General features: G+C 43.1%; 1 long non-coding RNA gene across 1 annotated transcript in view; it reads left to right on the plus strand.

Annotated features, from left to right (window-relative positions):
* Window positions 1–14,858, plus strand: part of LOC126176749 (uncharacterized) — a 677,231-nt gene that overhangs the window by 442,549 nt on the left and 219,824 nt on the right. Inside the window, exon 3 of the long non-coding RNA XR_007535652.1 lies at window positions 3,826–3,885. This is a non-coding gene — a long non-coding RNA (uncharacterized LOC126176749). The remainder of the gene's footprint in view (window positions 1–3,825; window positions 3,886–14,858) is intronic.

Genomic DNA, 14,858 nt, shown 5'->3' on the forward strand with positions numbered 1-14,858 from the left:
ACCACAGATATAAATTAGCATTGCATTAGTTACACGTATCTTCACACTGTAATTTTTTTTATGGCCATCTGTCATTCGACTGGTCTGATGAGGCCCGGCACGAATTCGTCTCCTGTTCCAGCCTTTTCATCTCAGAGTGGCAATGGGAACTTGAGTCCTTAATTGTTTCCTGGATGTATTCCAACCTCTGTCTTCCTCCACGGTTTTACCCTCCACAGCTCCATCTAGTATTAAGAAAGTTATTCCCTGATGTGTCAATATATGTCCTACTGTTCTGGCCCTTCTTCTTGTCAGTGTTTTTCATACATTCCTTTCTTCGACGATTCTGTAGAGAACCTCCTCATTCCTTACGTTATGAGTCCACTTAACTTTCATCATTCTTCTGTGGTCTCAAATGCTTCTATTCTTTTCTGTTCTGGTTTTCTCTTTGTCCATGTCTCACATGTCTCACTGCCATACAATGCTGCGCTCCGAACGTATATTCTAAAAAATTTCTTCCTCAAATTAAGACCTATTTTTGATACTAGTAGACTGCATTTGGGCAGGAATGTCCTTTTTGCAGTGGTAGTCTGCTTTTTCTGTCCTTGCTCCGTCTGTCATTAGTGTTTGCTGCCTTGTTAGAGTTTCTTAACTTTTTCTACTTCGTGATCCCCAATTCTCATCTTAAGTTTCTTGCTGTTCTCGCTTCTGATACTTCTCATTACTTTTGTCTTTCCTCGACTTACTCTCAATCTATATTCTATACTCATTACACTTTTCATTCCGTTTCACAGATCCTGTATTTCTTCTTCACTTTCACCGAGAATAGCAATGTCATCAGCGAATCTTGACGTTGATATTCTTCCACCATGAATGTTAATCCCACTCTTGAACGTTCCTTTTATTTCTGTAGTTTCTTCTTCGACATATAGATGAATAGCACGAGAGAAAGACTACATCTCTTGTCATACACCCTTTTTAATCCATACACTTTGTTCTTGGTTATAAGCTCTTACTCTTCCCTACTGGTTCTTGTACCTTCTTTCCTTATAGCTTACTTCTATGTTTCTCGGGATTTCACATGTTTTGCACCATTTAACATTATCGATCGCTTGATGAGGCATGATTTTTCTTCAGTCGTGCTTCATTTATTGACCGCAAATCAGAAGTGTCTCTCTGGTCCCTTTACCTTTCCTAGAGCCAAACTGATCGTCATATAACAGACACTCAGTTTCCTTTTCCATTCTTCTGCTATTTTTCTTGTCTGCAACTTGGATGCACGAACTGTTAAGCTGATCATGCGATGATTCTCGCACTTGTCGGCTCTTGTAATCTTGCGAATTATGTAGACGATATTTTTCCGAAAGTCTGATGGTATATCGGTAGTCTCATACATTCTACACACCATCACGAATAATAATTTTGTTGGAACTTCCTCCAATGATTTTAGGAATTTTGATGGAATGTTATATATCCATTCTACACTGTTTGATTTCAAGTCTTCCAGATCTCTTCTAAATTCTGATGCAAGTCCTGGATCCCCTATGTCTTACCTGTCGACTCCGGTTTTTTCTTTTATCACATCGTCAGATAATTCCTTCCCGTCATAGCGGCGCTGAATATACTGTTTCCACATATCCCCTCTCTCTTCTAATTTCAACGGTGGAATCCCCATTGTACTCTTAATGTTACCAACTTCGCTTTTAATTCCACCGAAGGTTGTTTTGACTTTTTTATATGCTGAGTCAGTCTGTCCGACAATAATTATTTTTTGCTTTGCTTCAAATTTTTCATGCAGCCATTTCGCCTTTGCTTCCCTGCGCTTCTTATTTATTTCATTCATAAGTGACTTGTATTTACGTATTCCTGAATTTCTCTGAACATTTTGGACTTCCTTTCTTCATCGATAAATTTAAGTATTTCTTCTGATAGCCATGGTTTTTCGCAGTTAGCTACTTTGTTTTTCTCTCCAACTTCTGTGACTCCCTTTTTTAGGGATGTCTGTCCCTCTTCAACTGAACTGCCTACTAAGCTATTCCTTATCGTAGCAGCCATACCTTCAGAGAACTCAAGCGTATCTCTTCACTCCTTAGTACTTCCGTATATCACGTCTTTGCGCATTGATTCTTTCTGACTTGTCTTTTAAACTTCAGCCTACTCTTCATCGTTACCAAATTGTGTCCTGAGCCTACATCTGCTCCTGGGTACGCCATACAATCAAATAGCTGTTTTCAGAACTTCTGCCTTATCAAGGTGTAATCTAACTGAAATCTTTCTTTATCTCCTGGCCTTTTCGAAGTATACCTCCCCGTCTTCTGATTCTTGAACAGAGTCTTGGCTATTACCATCTCAGATTTGTTGCAGGATTCCATTAGTCTCTCTGGGAACGTGCGTTTGAACCACAGCATTGTATGGTAGTGAAAAGTGGACTGTGGGAAAACCAGAACAGAAGAGAATCGAAGCATTTTAGACGTGATACTACGCAAGAATGTTGAGAAATAGTCGGACTGATAAGGTAAGAAATGAGAAGGTCCATCGCAGAATCGACGAAGAACCCAGTATGTGAAAAATACTGACAAAGAAGAAGGGGCAGTGTGGTAGGATATCTATTAAGACATTAGGGACTGACTTCCATCGAACTAGAAGGAGCTGTAGAGGGCAAAAACTGTATAGGAAGACAGAGATTGGTATACATCCAGCAACTGAGGTCGCAGGTTGCAGGTGGACGTAGTTTGTAAGTGCTTACTCTGAGATGAAAAGTTTTGCACTGGAGAGAAATTCACTACGAGCCGCATCGAACGAATCAGAAGAATGATGACACAAAAAATAACGAGAAAACCGTTTGTGTTCATTAAGGTGTTATAGTAGCTTATCCATATACCTATCTTCTTGTTCATTATTAAATCTGATCTTGCATTACCGCTTCAATTTTCTGTTGATAAATCTGTACTCAGCTGATGGAAGTTCTGTTTCCCTGCGAGCGCACATTGATTAATTCTCACTGTATATAACTTCCTCCTATCCGTTTATAGATCCTGTAACCTACTAGCTCGATTAATGGGTGTAATTTCACAGGTTGTCCAGCAGAGGGCCGATTTCTTTTTTCATTTTTTTTGAAGTACATCCTTCTGGCTAGTCCCCCTCTGGAGATCTTTCATCCAAGAGAATGCCATAAAGCTCATACAGAAGAGCCTAATGTTCCCGGAAAATATACCAGCTATAGTTTTCCCTTGCTTTCAGCCATATGGAATGCCTATATTGGTTAATTTTGCAGGCATTTATACGGATTTTTGCTCCTGCTACTACTGCAGAGGGTGGTGCCCCTCTTTAGGAACCATTACTCAGTCTGCCATCCCACTGCCGCAAGGTCCATGGTTCGTTAGTGAAACGCTTATTATTAACCTGGAATGGCGTTTGTGTGAATTAGGGTACAACTGATTAAGCTTCCTGTGAAGCTCAGCTTCTGATGACACATCGCGGAAAAAAGTTGAAGAAAATGTATTTTGCCCTCAATATTTAAGCACGTCCTATTCTATTTTCTGATAGCTTCACTGCGAAAGTTAAAACTGTTGCATGACTATACTTCAGTTTTTGGGAGGTCTATTACATCCTTGTAAAAATGAATTGTTCAGTTTCAAGACATCTAATTAGTTTTTCAATGATTCTATAGGTGAAATTGTTAATAGAATAAGCACGCTCCAGAACCTCGTCCCATTCCCTAATATGACTTCCTGATTACGAAATTTTATTAGTTTCCATGTTACCTTTGACTTATTTATATTTAATTACCTAGTCGCCAATTAGCGAAACTGTATCTTTCTAAATCTGTATCTCTGTTGTTTGCAGGCAATACATCAGATTAAGCGGAGGCGTTAAAGCAGCCTACGAGACAATGTACACGTACCTGTAAGTATAGCTTGCTAAAACTCTGCGCTACGTTATTCCTACATTCATTGTTATTACATACATGTCGTTCTTTGTTTTTTTTTTGTAATTTAAGAGGGAATACTGTTTACATTTTACACATGGTGTCCATGAATAATGTCTCAAAAAATGATTTTAATATTTTGTGCAAACTTAATCGAATCTAGAAGTTTTCTTTGGCTGCGGTTGTAAGTTGTGGTTTCATATGGCTGCTGGTAGGTTCTCCCTTGTACAGCTACCTCGCTCGTTCCCTGGTTCATCACCCAGTGAGCGTCGATACCTTGATGACACGGAATCCAAAGGCGTTTGGAATTCACCGTTTAAGGAGGTGCAATTCTTCTATAACTGTGTGGTGTGATTCTGGCCGAGAGTGCGACACCTCTCTTCCTACAGCTCAAAGCAAGACAGTCGTTGTTTGTGAAAGAGGCGATCAACAGGTTACTGTCATAGACCCAATCAAGAAATCGCATGCAATAGCGTTTTTCGCGTAGTCGACAAACGATTCTCGTCATGCCTGCCGCGAATTGTTATTCATGTGGCTGTCTAGCATGTTTTGAGGTGAGGTTTCAATTTCAGGCGGTACAGGACTCAGTTGTTACAAGTAATTCATGTTGGTGAGATGCTACAACTAATGGTTTTTTTACGAAATCACTCTGAGTATGGAGATAAGGATAACACTATCCTTCCACTTTTAGTGTAAGTGATGATGCTGCGTTCCATACGTGGAAAAGTGAACAAGTAAAAACATGGATTCACAGCATCCATAAACCCTATTCGAGTGCAGTAGAGACTTTTATACGCTTCAAGTATTTTGTGCCGTTAAACGAGAGAACATTCACACACCATCCTTCTTTTATGGAAGAGGTGGTTAAAAGAGACGGCTACAGGTATCAAGTTCCCACATATGTCGGATATTCCTTTTCTGTGATTGCGAGAAAATTACAAAAATGTCAGTGATGAACTACTACTGCACAGTCTTGTGCATGTTGCACCATTTCTTAACAGTGAGAAGTGTGAAAACCATAATGGACGATCGGAAGTCGCATTGCACTATTGCCCTCTGAAGTCGCTTGAGCCGATGGTAGGTAATGTTTTTTGAATAGAAGGGAATCGAAGCGTGTTAGATGTGGCGATTGAGACATGAGGTCAAAAAGTAAATGGAATGATTAGGTAGGGAATGAAGAGGTTTTCCCTCAGAATCGGGAAGAAGGAAACATGTGGAAACACTGACAAGAACAATTGACAGGACGATAGGATCTGTGTTACGACATAGGGAATAACTCCTATGGTTCTAGACGGAGCTGTAGAGGATAGGAACTGTAGAGGAAGACAGAGATTGGAATACACCCAACGAATAATTGAGGAAGTATGTTGCAACTGCTACTCTGAGATGAAAACGTTGACACAGGAGAGGGATTTGTGGTGGGCTGCACCAAACCACCAGAAGACTGATGACCGAAAAAGAAGTTTTTCGTGGGCATTTATGAAAGACCTGCAGAAGCATTGGGTGGCTTGTGCAGCCGATAGTAACATCAGTGAATGTAGTAACTCCAGACATGCTGACAGGAGTTTGACTATCGTCATCAGAACGGGAGATGTAGTTGGGTGGTGGGGTGCGTTGTGCGAGGGGGTGGGGGTGGGGGGGATGCAGCACATTGAAGTTTTATAAAAGATAAATTTAAACGTTGATTTCAAACATAACTAAAGAGCATCCCAAGTTTGTATGAGCACACGTGTTAAATGTAAAACTTCTTTTGAAAGGACAGTGATCAAAAATGGGTATGAGCATATGGGACCCAGCATCTGAGGTCATCAATCCCCTAAAACGTAGAACTACTTAAACCTAACTAACCTAAGGACATCATACACATCCATGCCTGAGGCAGGATTCGAACCTGTGACCGTAGCGGTCGCGCGGTTCCAGGCTGTAGCGCCTAGAACAGTTCGGCCATAAAGTACAGTGTTCGTAGTCTTATGTGTAACTTAAAATTCACCCCAAATATATGCCCTTATTCATGCAGAGGATATAGCCTTGTGAAACCAGATGAATCTCCTTTAAATAAGCCGGCAGCTGTGGCCGAGCGGTTCTAGACGCTTCAGTCTGGAACCGCGCTGCTGCTACGGTCGCAGTTTCGAATCCTGCCTCGGGCATGGATGTGTGTGATGTCCTTAGGTTAGTTAAATTTACGTAGTTCTAAGTCTAGGGGACTGGTGACCTCTGATGTTAAGTCCCATAGTGCTTAGAGCCATATGAACCATTTGAACCAATCCTTTAAATACCCTGTATTGCAGTAGATGACCCATCTGAACTTCGAGGCAAATATTGGACTTCCTGAATGAGATTTTCACTCTGCAGCGGAGTGTGCGCTGATATGAAACTTCCTGGCAGATTAAAACTGTGTGCCGGACCGAGACTCGAACTCGGGACCTTTGCCTCTCCTCTGCAGAGTGAAAATATGGAACACCTTACACATGTTATGTTTATGTCTGACAGATGGATGAGTCCTGGTTATCTAAGAAGACCATTCTGTGTATACAACCGAACCGCAGGAAACGCTGAAGGCAGGAGAAATCACAAGTACAGGGAACTGTAAAAGCAATGAGATCGAGAGAGTTAAGAGAAGATGAATGGAACGCTAGACGTTTACGAAAATTGGCTGTCGAACAACGCTGGAAGGTATTCTAACACAGATCTACAGGGTGCTCCATCTAACTCTGGCACAGGGGCTCACATGTGAGCAGGAATGCACCATTCGTAAATGAAACGAACATCACTTTCAACACAAAGTTACGGTTTTTTAAATGACACATGTACGTATTTTCTACCCAAATGACAGTCAGCGACGGTAGACTTGTTTTCACTTTTCTGAAGGTATTATCTTCGGAAATACGTCGATTTAAAAGGATGGCAACGGCACCACAGTTTCTGCCGTAATGCATATAGCACGGTTTGCCTATGACAGGTATCAGGACAGTGCAGGCAACGCTAGAAACTAGAGCACCATTTCCATTACTTAAAGTCTAAGTGTTCCAGAATGTATATGATTTGTATCACTAAAAAAATAGAAATAAAAATAAAAAAAGTAAAAAATTAAAAATCTTAGTTTTTGCTTTCAAAGCGATGTTTGTTTACTTGTAGGGACTGTGTATTTCTGCGTATTGTAACAGCCCCTGACACAGATGCACCCATGGCCAGTCGTCCTTTTCACTCTTTGTTTCATTTTGGAAATAAATGAGGTGGCAAAGCTAGGTACGACATTCTGTATACTAATAATAATATCGGTAGGTAAAGGTACTTCATATTTGAAATGTGGCGCACAAACTCTTTTTGGTTCTCTTTCAAATGTTATGTGTCGACAAATCTTGCGATAAATTGCTTCGTTTACGAAATGTTAAAATATTCCCATTAGTGTATAAAAAAGAATGGAGACAGTTAGAAATCATAACTTCAGGAAGACCTCCCTTTGGTTTCCTGTGAAGCGCTGGAAGTTACAACATAGCGACTGCCAGCTGCACCGAGTTATAACGGCGACGCGGCCTTATTCGTTTGCCGTCCCGCGTCGGCGCTCATCCATCGTCTCTGGAGAGCGCCGGGGATTCGCGGCGAGTCCTCTAGTTACAGGCGGCAATGAGGCGCTCTGAAGAAGGGGGCCGTTTTTCTCGGAAACGAACTGCTGGCAGTGGCGATGGCCCGGCCGGCTGGTAACGGGCCGCGTTATTTACCGACGTCGCCGTCGCGGGCCAACCGCCGCGACGGACGAGTCGATCCCACGCCGCCAATCGATTGACCCGCCAACGAGACAGAGAGAGAGGGAGAGAGGGAGACAGAGAACGGGAGACGGAGAAAGAGACGAGGAGCAGCGGGCGCTGCTCCATCATCTCGCGGCCGGGCCAGCCCCCTCGAGCGTTCGCTCGCCTCTCGCTCCGTTGTTTTTCGTTCCCGCGACTGCAGTGCTGGCAACGACAGTGACATTATTTTCGCAACATCTCGCGCCGTTGTTACGTCCCAACTCTCCCGCCGAGAGTGCGTCCCGCGGCAGATCAGTGACCCACTTCTATTTTGGCTGAGCTTCCCTGACCTAACGCCTGCATTAACCGACTTCTGTTCCCGACTTGTAATGCAGACACACGTAAGCTATCGGTGTAATAGCACAGTCTCCAGATTCGCTATTGCTGCAATGCCTGGCTGCAGGAAAACTGATGTGCGGCGTTTACATTTCTAGCGAAGCTCTAGCTGAGACTGGATAAAGTTTGTGGATGACATGGTTTGTGAAGTTGTTTAAGTAACAGTGCCACAATAGAAAAGGCACCTCAGGACCACGAAGAGAGTCCGAAAAACTAGTGTTCCAACTGTTTATTTCCTGTAAGTCACTCGACGGCTGCAGGTAAACCAATACGTACTTTTGTCTTTCTCCGGAGTCATAACCGAGGCCAAAAGTCCAGTTTACTTTATATGTATGTACGACGTGCGATGAAAAAGTAAGGGGAACCTTTGTTTTTTCTTCACGAATCTTTATTTATTCATCAACATCAACTTTGTCCCCTTCAAAGTAATCCTCCTATGATATAATACATTTATGTCAGCGCCTTTTTCAATCTTGGAAGCACTTCTGGAACTCAATTTCGTTATGGTGTTCAGCTCCTTCTGCGATTCGTTTTATCTCATAAGTGGTGGAAAAACGACGTTCTTTCATGGTTGCCTCAGCCTCGGGAACAAAAAGAAGGGGCAGGGGGCTATATCCAGCGAATACGGTGGCTGAGGACACATAACGGTTTTGTTTATCGCCAAAATATCACGAACAAGGGTTGAGGAGTATGGGGGACAGTTATCGTGATGCAATTTCCACTAGTGGTTTTGCCACAATTCCAGTCGTTTTGTTCTGATGCTTCACGCAAACGGCGCATAACTTCCAGGTGGTATTCCTTATTGACCACACTACCATAACCCAGGAAGTCATGATCGGCTATCCCATTGTAGTCCAAGAAGAAAGTGAGAACAGCCTTTACTTGTGATTGAACTTGTCAAACTTTTTCGGTCTTAGCTCTAAAGGCATTTTCCGTTTTTGACGAATGGGCCTTGGTTTCCACGTCGGTAGACAGTGACTAAATTATTATATTTTTGTTCACGGGTATACAAACTCTATTTACTTATTATTCTATAAAAAGAAAACGCCTATGTCCTTTTTTCATATACTGCAAAACTGTTGCAGGCGTCTTCTTTCTGTTTAAAAGTTGTCGATGGGAAACAATTTTCTACAAGTTAAATAAATCGTGTAACCCTCCCACGCCAACGAAACTCTTCTTCTTAATACGAGGGTACCTCAACAACCAAGTTACAAGTGTCACATCACACTAAGACCATCGCTCAAAAAGAGTGGCGCATTATCAGAAGAGAGTATATGTTCTGCGCTTCCTGCAGACTAAGTTCTCCTGCACCAGGCGTGACAAATGCATCACAGTGCCTGTGGTATCTGGAAACGTACTCTAAGGCTGAAGTACGCGGGGCAGTACAATTTTTTTGGGTAAAAAATTTGTGGTAAGATATTATGGGATCAAACTGCTTAGGTCATTGGTCCCTAAGCTTACACACGACTTAATCTAACTTAAACTAACTTACGCTATGGACAACACACAGAGCCCTGACCGAGGGAGGTCTCGAATCTCCGACGGGGGGAGCCGCGCGTACCCTGACAAGACGCCCTAGACCGCGCGGCTACCCCATGCGGCTAATCCTTTTTGGGCCAAAACTTCTGAACTGCACAAAGATTCACCGTGACATTGTGGCGTTATATGGACTAAATGCAATGTCGCGTCTAGCAGCAGTGCCAACAGTTTGACCATGGTCAGACGGACATAGGTGATGCTGACCAGGACAGGCGTCGACATCGAACATAGACTACAACGTCCAGGCAATCGCGGAACTGATTCGTGACAGTCGCAGGTTTCCCGACAATGAGGACGTTCACCCGCTGTTCTCGAATGGCTCCGTCACCAAGGAGGAAGAGGAGGAGGAGATCAGTATTTAACGTCTCGTCGACAACGAGGTCATTAGTGACAGAGCACAAGCTCGGACGGGGTAAGGACGGGAAAAGTAATAGGCCATGTCCTTTCAAAGGAAACATCCCAGCATTTGCCTGAAGCTATTTAGAGAAACAAATCTAAATCAGGATGGCCGGACGCGGGTTTGAGCCCTCGTCCTCCCGAATGCTAGTCCAGTGTGCTAAACATTGTCACCTCATTTCGTTCCGTCACCGAGTATCGGATTTGTATCGTCTGGAAACTGAACGGTTGGTAGAACTTTCCGATGGCTACTTACAGAAACTTGGTACTATCCTGAAGAATAGTGTCAGCTATCTGTGACTCTTTGAAGTGAAGCCCAGCACTGAATCAAAAATACTTGGCTAGCCAAAATAGTGAGTACCTTTCTTTTTGATGTTCTGTCGTATATTTCACAAGGTAAACGTTAATTTTGTGCCCTGAGAGACTCCAATTACGTATACACGAAACCATTCGGCCTGCGATCATCTACACCGCCGTATCCAGCGGCTGAGCCTAAGAAGTAAGTTTAAACTGACAGGCTGGGAAGACAGTGATGCTTCTTTGTACGTTGCACGTTCATAGTTCATATTTGGAAAGGCCATGTCCACGGAATACAGTTTGTTACAAACACACACTAAAAAGCAAATATATCATCAAGAGCCTGCATTTACTCCCATTTATCAGACTTCTTTTTTTTCATGTTTTCCACAGACGGAAGTTGCCAACGTCGTAGTTAATATTGTCCACGGTTTTTGCGAAACCGTGAAAACAGTTCATTTCATCGTAAAGTACGTAGTATATAGTGGTTAAGTCGTAATTAAATAACTAAAATAAATTTTACATTCCCAGAAGTTGTATGGACGCGGGGTGGTCTCAAACAGCCTGAAAAGCTTGTAAGACTGTTGCAGGGAAGACTCTGCTGAGAAATGACAAGAAAAAAATTCTAAACGTTTTGCAGTTTCCGAGTTATTCAGCATTGAAGTTAGCCAATCAGGTCACTGCCCGTGCAAATACAAGCACTTTCGCACGCTGAAATATGGTAATGTATTGGCATCTGTGGGTTCGTGAGCTACCACTTGTTCAAATACCCATCAGCAGTTGAAATTTTCTTTTTTCCAAAGTGATAAATTTGAACAAGGTGACCAAAAGATACGCTTGTTCGGTATGAGAAAACGAAGTGAAGATCACGTTGGCAACACTGCTTCTGGAAGGATGCATGATCTGCGTGCAAGACTTCCTGATTGGCTAACTTCATTGCTAAATAACTCGGAAACGGCGCAACGTATCGAACTATTTTCTGAAAAATTATTTCTCTGTACAACCTACCCTATAACACCCTTACAAGTTTTTCAGACTGTTTCTGACCACCTTGTGTATTTCAGATATGATCAACAACAAACTGATGAGCGTAGGCAAGAGACAATCTTCCGTGAATTAACCCCGAAATTTCTTTTCCACATGTTTGGGAGCATCTCGGCGTGCAAATTTGACGTCATCATAAGTGCCTGAATACTTTTTATTTGCACAATAGCGGAACGGAAGGCGCGTAAAAACAAAGTTGCACATTCCATTAAACTGCAAATATGAAGTGTAATAAGGGAATGAAAAAAATTTAATAACTGAACTATCGCGGGTTTACTAATGCAGAGTTATCTCAAAAATACATCAAAATGGAAACAAAAGCTGCCGTTAAAGCTTTACAGAATAGATCAGATTAATATTTACAAATTGGCTCTGATCCGGATGATTATATTTCCGATATTCACTCGCCATATTTTTTTAATCGTGTTACGCACAGGAAAGCTGATAATGGAAGCCTGTAGCTACTAAACGTAGTGCCCAAATATTACTATCAAGACCGAAAGCACAAGGGATGATCAAAAAGTTTGAGGATGTTGCCGTAGCATGTATGCAACGTAGCATGACTCAGATGCGGGTATACAATCCCTGATATGAAGGTAAGAGTTTAGTGCGGCATTCGTGTTTTTCCGGCGTACGTGCGGTAAATGCGTAAATTTCAAATACGGCCATTTATTATCAAATGCGTCCGTAGAGGGCCTACATTATATTTTCTCGGCTGTAGAAGTACAAACACCGGTAGACATCTATCGGACAATGAAGGGTGTGTGTAGGGCAGCATGTCTGTTGGAAATCACCGTTGTGCAGTGGTGCGCCAAATGCCGTGCTGGTCGCGATTCGACACGAGATGCCGGTCGATCTGGGAGGCAACCTTCAACCATTCTAGAAACCTGGTGTTCCCGTCACTGAGGAACGGTGCGACGCAGTGCTGCACAAATTACTGCTTTCAGTTAAGGCGAAACGTCCGGAAAACGTGTGACAAGGGTTGCTGCTGCAACGTGATAACGCATATCCCCATATTGCTGGTGTCGTAACGCAGAAGTTACGACAAGCGGGAGAGCGTCGAGCACCCGCCATATAGTCCAGATCGCTCCCCACGCAGTTATCACTCCTTCGGTCCCTTAAAAAAGGCCTTGATGGATCGACGATTCATGTCGGATGCGGATGTGCTGGAGGCAGTTACTGACTTCTTCACGAGCAGGACACGATGTCTTTACGAACGTGTATCTTCAGCCTCGTGCGCTGGTGGTATGATTGTCCTTACGCTCACGGCGATTTTTCCTGATTGCCATACCGATTCTGGACCTGAAGGCCTTCTAACATGAAAATTTTATAGACGCCCTTATAAGTAACAAATACATAATCCATATATCTTTGAGGAATGTGTGAACTGTATAATGTGATGTAACATAAAACTATAGTCCTTTGTGTGGTTATTTCACTATATGAATGTGAGAGAAAGTAGTATTTGCCTTAGTCTTCTCGGAACGGACAATGTCGGAGTTCTAATAATAGCCCTCTGCGTGATGCAGAACGCCTGCAAATAATACAACAGTGGGCAAAACGTATGGTCGAAAAAAGCTTTCGCAAGATGTGACACTCTCAAGTATGAGTAGCTCGATGAATCTGGAACCGTACATAGGAACTATGCCGCCATATATTACACGAGGTAGCCGAATAAAGTACGCAATGACATGTACAGAAATAAAACATTCGGTCAATGACAGTAACTACACTGTAGGCACCGCGATTCGGAGCGGTATCCCGGACATTGCAAAAGCCGGGACATAGTTGTTAATAGGGTGAGTGATCACCGCGGGCGTCAAGCTGGTGAGAAGTTCTATGGTAGGGCGTTCATTTCCTCCACAGCGCGGTTGACAACTGCTAGTGTACGTGTATATGCTGCAACATGTATCCCCAACGCATCCCACAAGTGCTCGATGGAATTTAAGTTGTGGAAATTGGGTGGACAATCCATTTGCGAATATCCTCTCGGACGAAGAGCTCCTCCACCTGCGCTGTTTGCTGCGGTCGCACACTTTCATCCTTGAAAAGGGTATCAAAGCCGGATGCACCCCTGATTAGTTTGTGGGGAAGCAGCTCAGTGTAAGTACCGTTGACCGTTGAGTGTACCGTCGTCAAAGCTTTGAAGTGCAGAACATGTATGCAACATAATGCCAAACCATAAAACGTGGATTAGCAAAACAATCACGTTAGACAGTGCTCCTGGGTGCGTTACGTGTTCTCACCTCCCACCAAATGAAGAGACGTCAAGTATGATCGTTTCGGTGGTTCACGTGTAGGGAGATGCTATGTTGCAATGGCATACTGACCTCCAGATCTCTGAAAGCGGTAAATCCACCCGTCAGCCTTACTGTACCACTGTACTCCTACCCACTTTTTTTTTCGTTATGAGTCATCAGTCATCTGACTGGTTTGATGCGGCCCGCCACGAATTTCTCTGCTGTGCTAACCTCTTCATCTCAAAGTAGCACTTGCAGTCTCCGTCTTCAATTATCTGCTAAACGCGTTCCAATCTCTGTTTGCCTTTACAGTTTTTGCCCGTTACAGCTCCCTCTAGTACCATGCAAGTCAGTCCCTAATGTCTTAACAGATATCGCACCATCCTGTCCCTTCCCCTTGTCAGTGTTTTCCACATATTCCTTTCCTCTTCGATTCTGCCGGCCGCTGTGACCGAGCGGTTCCAGGTGCTTCAGTCCGTAACCTCACTGCTGCTACTGTCGCAGGTTCTAATCCAGCCTCTGGCATGGATGTGTGTGATGTCCTTACGTTAGTTAGGTTTAAGTAGTTCTAAGTCTAGGGGTCTGATGATCTCCGATGTTAAGTCCCAAAGTGCTTAGAGCCATTTGATTTGAATCTTCGATTCTGTGCAGAACCTCCTCATTCCTTACCTTACCTTATGAGTACATCTAATTTTCAACATTCGCCTGTAGCACAACATCTCAAACGCTGCGATTCTCTTCTGTTCCGGTTTCCCCAGAGTCCATGTTTCACTACCAAAAAATGCTGTGCTCCAAACGTGTATTCTCAGAAATTTCTTCCTCAAATTAAGACGTATGTTTGATGTTAGTAGACTACTGCCTATTGGACTATTCTTTACTGCTATACCTACAGCCTAAGAGGACTTCAAGCGTGTCTCATCATTCCTCAGCATTTCTGCATCCCACTTCATTGCGTATTGGTTCTTCCTGACTAATCTCTTAAACTTCAGCCCGCTCTTCATCACTATTACATGGTGATCTGAGTCTATATTTGCTCCTGGTACGCCATACAATCCTGATTCTGATTTCGGAATCTCTAGCTGACCATGACGTAATGTAAGTCATATCTTCCTGTATCACTCTGCCATTTCCATTTATACCTCCTCCTCTCGTGGTTCTTGAACACATTGTTCACTATTACTAGCTGAAATTTATTACAGAACTCAATTAGTCTCTCTGCTCTCTCAGTTCCGAGCCCATATTCTCCTTTAACCTTTCCTTCTGTTCCTTCCGCTACAACTGCATTCCAGTCCCCCATGACTATTAGATTGTCAT

Source organism: Schistocerca cancellata, chromosome 3 (assembly GCF_023864275.1).
Source record: "Schistocerca cancellata isolate TAMUIC-IGC-003103 chromosome 3, iqSchCanc2.1, whole genome shotgun sequence".
NCBI lineage: Eukaryota > Metazoa > Arthropoda > Insecta > Orthoptera > Acrididae > Schistocerca > Schistocerca cancellata.